The following is a 7,420-nucleotide window of genomic DNA, read 5'->3' as shown; positions in this document are numbered from 1 at the left end:
CAATCCATCAGAAACCGTTTGCTCTCTAGTGATCTAGATGCAACTCCTGGGTTCTGCAAAGTCGAAGCAAATTCTGTCCCAGGGGCCTCCAGCTCTGGTACCAGCTGACGACTGAACAGCTCTGCTCAAAACCACCCTGCGCTACCATGTGTCCTGTGATGCACCACCAAGTCCTGGGTCTTTCCTATTTGTGGCTTCAAGTTGTAGGGCTCAAGTGAAACTATCATGATGGAAAATCTGAACCTTGGTATATCTTGGTTCAATGGCACTGAAAGAAAATGAACAAACAAGCTGACTGACTGCATGGAGGCTCTCTCAGGACTTTTTCTCTCTAAGTAAACATATACAATGTATTTTGCAGCCAAAAAATATTATCCCTTGTAAATAAGGGCTATTGTATTGAAAACGATATTCCTAGTATGAGCATCAAATTAATTTTGAATTTTAATTCAAGTTCTAAAAAATCTGTTTCAAAAGAAACAGATCTGTGTGATCAAAAAGTGGGATTTGGTCTGTATTTTAAGCAGAAGTGTCTGGAGGTATCTAGGGTAAAGTGAAATATCCGAGTAGACTTCTCTTTTCTCTTCTGCTCAAGATGATGGAAGACATGCAAAATTATGTTGTCAAATTCAAATTATCCAAGATTAATTCAAAAGAAATCAAAAGCTGAATCTCTGCAAGGCTGCCAAAAGTTAGACTACCTTGTCTAAATCAATTACTTCAGAATAACCATCTGCTAAGAGTCCATGCGCTGTAATGCAGCCTCTTGGAATCTTACTACCCCAGTGAGGGAAAAATGAAAATAAAAGCAAGCAGAAGAAATCCCAGGGGACTGTAGCTTCAGGAGGCGAAAAATTGGTGCTTTTTGCTTGCCTGTCTCTTCCCAGTTTCCTGCCCCCTTCAGCGTATGAGAAAGACAAGAAGAGTTTGTGCACTTTGGAAACTCGATAGGAGGCAGCAGCTGATCTTCCCATCACCAGCCTAAAAATAATCCACTCCAGGGCTTGGAGCGGCTTCACTAAGTGGAGGAAAATCCTGCCATCGGGATGATATTGATCACATAGCACAACCGAGTGACAATTTGGGTTGGTATTTTGGTTTTGTGTTTACAAAGGTAAGCTACAGAGTTTGATCTAACATTCAGCAACCAAACGGGGCATGCGATGACCCTCCCCCATTATCTCCCACTAACCACCTCCTCCTCCTTCCCTTTATATCTGTGGGACAGGGCTGCTCCTCGTTCTTTCCTGGGATTACAACTCCAATCTCTTTTTCCTTTTCCTTTTCCATTCGCAGGCGTTCTCAGCCTTTACCGTCCCCTCCTGCTGATGCTTTCTTTGCTGCTGTTCACAGGGTTACGTTTCTTTTTTTAAACTGTCCTGCCTTGGCATGTGAAGTCGAAGGTTTTACAGCAGGCAGTGTAGCATGCTGATGTTGGAAATCGCATTGTGTTAAGAAGCTTACCAAAAAAGAAAAAAGCAATATATTAGATGTGTGAGACCACTGCAGATGTTTGTGTGAAATGCTTTTCAGTGCCAATAGCCTGTTTAGCACCACTGCTGTTGTGATTTTCTCTGTGTTTGGAGCCTGATCCAAAAACCTACCGAAGTCAATGAGATTCCTTGCATTGACTTCAGTAACGTTTGGATCGGGCTGCTGGTGTATGGCAGTTAGCGATGAGAATGCTGACAAGTATCAGAGGTAACTCATCACCTTAAGGCCCAAGGTAACTGGGACAGTGCTTAGCAAGGAAGCAGGGTCTATCTAGAATAGTTGGTCACAGCTGAAATAGGAGTAAAAAGGAAAATGATATTTTGTACAGGATCATTTTTGATAAAATAGGTTTTAAAGGGGCTGCACTTTTTGCCATTGCCTTAGCAGAACTCTTTGCAAATAATGCATAGACTGTAGATCACACAGATTGTGCTAGGTCCAGTGCTTTTAGGAAGGGAAGAAGAGCAAACTGTTAGGTTTATACCTAGAAAGGAAAAAGATGCAGAGCACTAACCTAAAATCTGTGGCAAAACTCAGATTTAGGCCTTCCATTGTGCTTATCCAAACCTATAAATGCATAATTTGTCCTTAGTTAAAATTTTCTGTGTGAAATTCAAGAAGGAAAGAAAAATTCTTGCTTTTGTAATGACTTAATTATTCAGAAGGTAAGAACTAACTACTTTTGTAAACTCTGAGTACTTTCTCCATCCTGTGTCTGTATGCATACACATATCTATCTATATATACACATGTATATATGCATATATGGGCATATAATGCCCATTTTCTGTAAGACCAAAAAAAAAAAAATCTGAACTGAGACCCAAGTATGCTCTGTAAGCTGACATATTTTAATTAGGAAGTGCAGCTATTAATTTTATTCTTTTTTAAATATAGGCAACAGAACTACTGAAATAAATGTTTTTCAGAACATTCTTATTTCCCCCAAACAAGGTCCACGTGAGGAGTGTATTTATACTCTTTTCTTTATAGTCATAAGTATCTTGCAGAGCATGCTGAACAGAGTGATAATCCAGGTAAGATGAAACTCTTGAATATGAAGACTTTTAAGCCCACTTTAAAAGACCCTAAGGTAATTTAAATGTCTTTAACTAGAAATCTTACAGTTTTGCATTTGGTGAAGATGTTCTCATAATTTTTATGGAAATTTAAATTATCTACCATTTTCCCATTGTCTTCTTAACAATTGCTTGTGGAAAATATATCTCAGGAAGTGGCTTATTGCCCTGAGAATCCCCATTTATGCTTGTTAAAACGAGATTTGTAAGTGTTTAGGTTCAATGCTACATCATATTCATTTTTGCAAATTTGTCCTATTTTTTTTCTTCCCCAAACCTTTTTCTTCCTCACAGTGAATATTTATTCCTGAATCTCTTTTGTACTGGTTTCTGTTTATTATATTATGACTATGTCTGTACACCTTAGCCCAAAACCAGAAAGTCTCAACTTGCCAGTGATAGGGATTTTAGCATGTAAATTTAAATGCTTAAAGGACATAAGTTTTTTTAGCTATTTCATTGCAGTGTAAACTGCTGTTCAGATAGTTCACATCCTCATTAAAGTAAACCAACAGGGAATCAGATTCCCCAATTGTGTAAAGGAGAGCTCAATCTTGCCTTCCACTGGCATCATCATGGGCCTGTCATCCTGATTGTTCTTTCCATTCCCCTCCTCTGTTTTGCTCATGGCTTTAGCTTGTAGCTGACTGCTCAGCAAATGCCATTTTCAAAGGGAGAAAGAAAAAACACCTCTGAAAATTTCTGACCAGTTCAAGACTTTGTAAAGACTGAAGTGAGCAATTTGTCAATAACTTTGAAGGACAAAGGCCTTCCAGTCTTTAAGTGTTAAAACAAAAAATTACCTGGTACTTGGAACTCCTATTGGGGTGCTGAATGTAGCTGGTACCTTCAGGTAAACTTTATCACATCACTGCATTTCCCCTGTCTGAAATGCTAGGTTAAACCTAGTATGGTTGTCAACGTTATTATGAAGTATAACATTCCTGCTGTAATTAGCAGTGAAGTGAGTATATTGCCATGTACTCTCTTTGGTGTAATCACCCCAGCATAATTTGGTGGCCTATTATATTCAACAGAAAGGGAAATTATCTCTGGGAAAGCCATTTTTTGTTGCAACTATGAATAACGTTGTCGTCTTAAATGAGGATCTCATCGGTTATTCTGAAAGGCTGCTACTACCTGATGAGAAATAGTGGTCAGTAACTTCAGCTGACCAATAAATTTCAAGACAACTTGCTACCCTTTTGTCTGTTCTCTCCCAAATATTTGTGTTTGGGTTATGCATTTTATTGTTTTAATGTGGCAGTCGGACTGCTCCCATTTTTTGCAGACATTGCTGTTTGCTAGACAAAGCCCTCTGCCTGTAAAGAAGCCTTCAGCTCCAAAGATTACGACCTGAACATGAGCTTAGAGAAAAGGTCTTGGCAATCCATATGAGAAGAAGAGTCCTTTGCTTTCCAGTGACTGTCCCTGCCTTTGGGACCCATAGATAAAGATTTGCTAAGAAACTAGCGGATATTTCTCTGCTGTTATGCCCTATGGCTCGTGGGTGCTTGAGATAGCCCTGCATGAGCCAACTTTGGAATTGAAGTATGGCAACTGCAACAACTAAGCACCGATGTCAAGCTTGCTGTGAGCAGGGCTTCTTATCTTGGGAACAGCACCATGGTGATTAAGACCATTAATTCTGAGGGTGAACTAGTATTTCATGGCTCTCTACTGGTCTGTGTAGCCTACAGCGAAGCAGGTAGCTGCCTACAGCAGCAGACTGCTGAGGGTGATAAAACCATCTGGCTTTGCTGCTTAATTCACCGATGTACAGTTCCAGGAAACCCAGCTTTGGGCTGCTGCCAGTGTTACCAAGGAAGGGGTCTTAGCAGCTGTAGGAGGGCAATTGCTGCTATGGAATGTGATAACCTCTCCTGAGTTGCAGCAATAACTGCTTTTCCATCCCTTGACAACAGAAGTCTCTTCAACTTTCTCCTCATGTGGCTCTGCAGCCCAGTTTTTCCTCTTTGATCTCTCCCTGCGTACTTACTGTGGCCTAAAAAGTCTGTCTCCTCATCTTTGGTAGGGAGAAAATCACCTTTGGCTACACTGTGGGAAACCTTGAGTCAGTTCTGTGTTCTGACGTGCTTAGGGCTAATTCAAAGATCTTCAGCGTGGCTATCTGTTACAGGGTTAGACTTGTTCAGTGTGGTCAGCATTCTGTCTTTGGCAATGATCAACAACTGGTGCTCGGGAAAAATATAAAAAGTCTTTAGTGTATTTAACTATGTACTTGCACAATGCTCAGCACTGAGTGAAACAAACAGCGCTTCCTCGCATAGGCAAGATACCTCTGTTCACCTCTCTACAGATCTAGTTCTGACTGAAGCCCATCACTGGCTTGCTAGAAGAGTTAAAGCCAATGGAAGAATAGTTTCATTATTATTAAGAGAACAAAATTTGGTCAGTGATCAGTCATAAAAGTGTTCCATCTTCCTTTCTAACTCCAACTGCAGTATTTGATGAGTTACAACAGTAAGCATAACTGCAATTCTTCATGATTTTTCTGAATTTGTTCTTCCATTTCACATTTTCATTTCATGAAGTGAAAGCTTATGGTTTTACACAAGAGGAGGGAATAGTGCCTTTTCACTCTGCCTTTCATTGGTTATCTGCAGTCAAGATCTTCCAAACTGTTGTCACTTCCAGGCTCATTTTTTTGAATGAAAAGTCAGTATAGCTGAGGCCTTTTAAAACTCTTTAAAATTTTTAGAATTATTAAAGATCTCTTTAGCCTTAACTCCCAATACTGAAATAATGTTTGAAAATGCAGCTTAGACTCTCAAATTGGTCTGAAGCTTTTGAACATGCTACTTGCACTGTCTGCAGCCCTAAGAATGTGTTCATCTGTAGCTACGCGGCGCTTTGCAAGCATGGGATCTGAGTGTGGGCATGAAAAATTTTGCCATTATATTATCAAATTTTCCTTTGAAGAAGACTGAAGGTTACACTGTTTCCTTGGATGAGCAATTGCATTGTGAAACCTGTCATGGTCCAACTCCTGTTAACTTTTAGTGGAGCTGCACAAGCATTGTTGTAAATTGCCCCATACTGTCTAGAGAAGTCAAGGACTTGTTCTTCTGCCTTAGGGGCTTTTCTTTCTGTCCTTCTTTGGAAATGAACACAGCCTGTTAAACCTTGAGGCCAATGAAAATGAGCTTCTGGAGGCATGCCCTGATGCAGTGGAAAGTAATGGCTAATTTCAGCTTCGAACAAAATGGGAGTCTCACTCGCATTGACTGTAAATGCAAAGCATCCTCCCTGACATGTCAGAAAAGTTTCATCCAATATATTTCCCCTATCTGTGAAACTTGAGCAAAGAAATAGAAACTACATGACATGCTTTATGCTTGGGGTGATGAGCCTGTGCATCAGTGCATCTCCAGAGCCCCATATGTATGTAAGTTTTCCGAAAAACAGAGCAAGGTCCAGTGGTTTGAGTCACGTGGGCAAAACTGTGGAGGGTATATCGGATCTGCCTTCTGCACCAGAAATGGATAGAAAGGGAATGATGGGGTGGTTACTTGCTCCCTGTGAGGCACACTGGAGATAAAATTATTTCTTAGAGCTCTAATGTACTGCAGTCTTTTCATACGCTGCTCTTGAAGATACAGAGAACTACTAGCTGCCTGTCTGTGTAAACACCAGAAAGTGTCTATGAAAGGTGGCAGACGCCAGCAGATGCAGAACATGAGTCCTCCACTTCCAGTCATAGTTCATTTCTAGCACAGTGTTGATGGACAGATGGATGGAAGAAAGGAAGGAAGGGGGGAAGGAAGGATCACTGGGCTATTAATGCTTTTACAGTTCTTACCTATTCTATTCCCTATCAGTACCATACTGTACTAGATGTGTGTCTTGAAGTGGGTGCTGCTAAAAAGGGAAGTTGTACCTGGTGAGTGTTTTATGAGGCCAAATCATAAGTTGCATTGGGTCAACACAGCATCATGAGACTGATCAGAATGTTTTGATAGATTTTAAGCGTGTGGAGGTTTAATGAACATGGTCACTGGATGTGCTGATTAATGAAGTGTATTCTGATTTAAAAACTTGGGAATTTATTGTCAATTACCCTATCTCATTTCATTGGCAATGCAACCTTTTTGATTTTCTGTTGGTTTTTTTTTACAAACTGACCAACGTAGGCTCTTTTTGATTTTCTCTCTCATTTTAAGAGAAGACAATTAAATTCTACCTCTTATTTGAAATGAACCTGTAACAAAAGTATTGTGAATAGACTGCTTATACCTACTCTTGAGAATTATCATCAGTATGATGGGCACTGTCTCTATACATCAGTATTAACAATAGGGCCAGATTCTTTCCTCAGCCCTGCCAACGTGCAAAGGACGGTTGGTTTTAAGAGTGTGTTATTGGACATACTCCATCACAAAACTAGGCACAGCACAGATTCTTGTGAAGATTCAGATGTGACTCTTGAAAGATGCATCTTTCTTGAGAGCTTTTAGGGACCATTGTTTGAGGTGTAATATGAAACCTCTACAACCTGATGGTAGGTCCTAGCTAGCAGATAGCACTCTCCATGCAGTTAATAGTCCTTTCTTCCACAGGAACATCTACTACCTATATTCCATTTCCCTTCCATAAAAAATGGAAGAAAAACAACACTTCCCTTAGCTTCTCTTGGAGATGGCTTTAATCCTTTCTCCCAGGTCTATTTTTGACTAAAAGCCAAAAGCTACACTGGAAGTCAATGATTCAATGCTCATTTGAACCCAGGATCCTCCTGCCTTTCGGTACCAATCCAACCACTAGACCACAATAGCATCTTACACTGTCTCAGAAAAGAGTCTTCTTTGTGGGAAAGGGAGGAAAAT

At 40.2% G+C, this 7,420-nt stretch overlaps 1 protein-coding gene across 9 annotated transcripts in view; it reads left to right on the top strand.

The window, feature by feature from the left end:
• Positions 1-283: 283 nt before the first annotated feature.
• The window catches only part of ABCC9 (ATP binding cassette subfamily C member 9), a 77,085-nt gene continuing 69,948 nt past the window's right edge, over positions 284-7,420 (top strand). For 7 of the 9 annotated variants that reach the window (XM_052788776.1, XM_052788782.1, XM_052788781.1 and 4 more), the window contains exon 1: positions 285-1,114. The gene's annotated coding sequence lies outside the window, so the exon portion shown is untranslated. Of the gene's footprint in view, positions 1,115-7,420 lie in introns of all 9 variants that reach the window. The other 2 variants (XM_052788784.1, XM_052788775.1) reach the window with 1 other exon arrangement.

The sequence above is a fragment of the Harpia harpyja genome, chromosome 6, assembly GCF_026419915.1.
Source record: "Harpia harpyja isolate bHarHar1 chromosome 6, bHarHar1 primary haplotype, whole genome shotgun sequence".
Taxonomy (NCBI): domain Eukaryota; kingdom Metazoa; phylum Chordata; class Aves; order Accipitriformes; family Accipitridae; genus Harpia; species Harpia harpyja.
The sequence above is the reverse complement of the archived record's forward strand: the minus strand, read 5'-3'. Positions and strand labels throughout refer to the sequence as shown.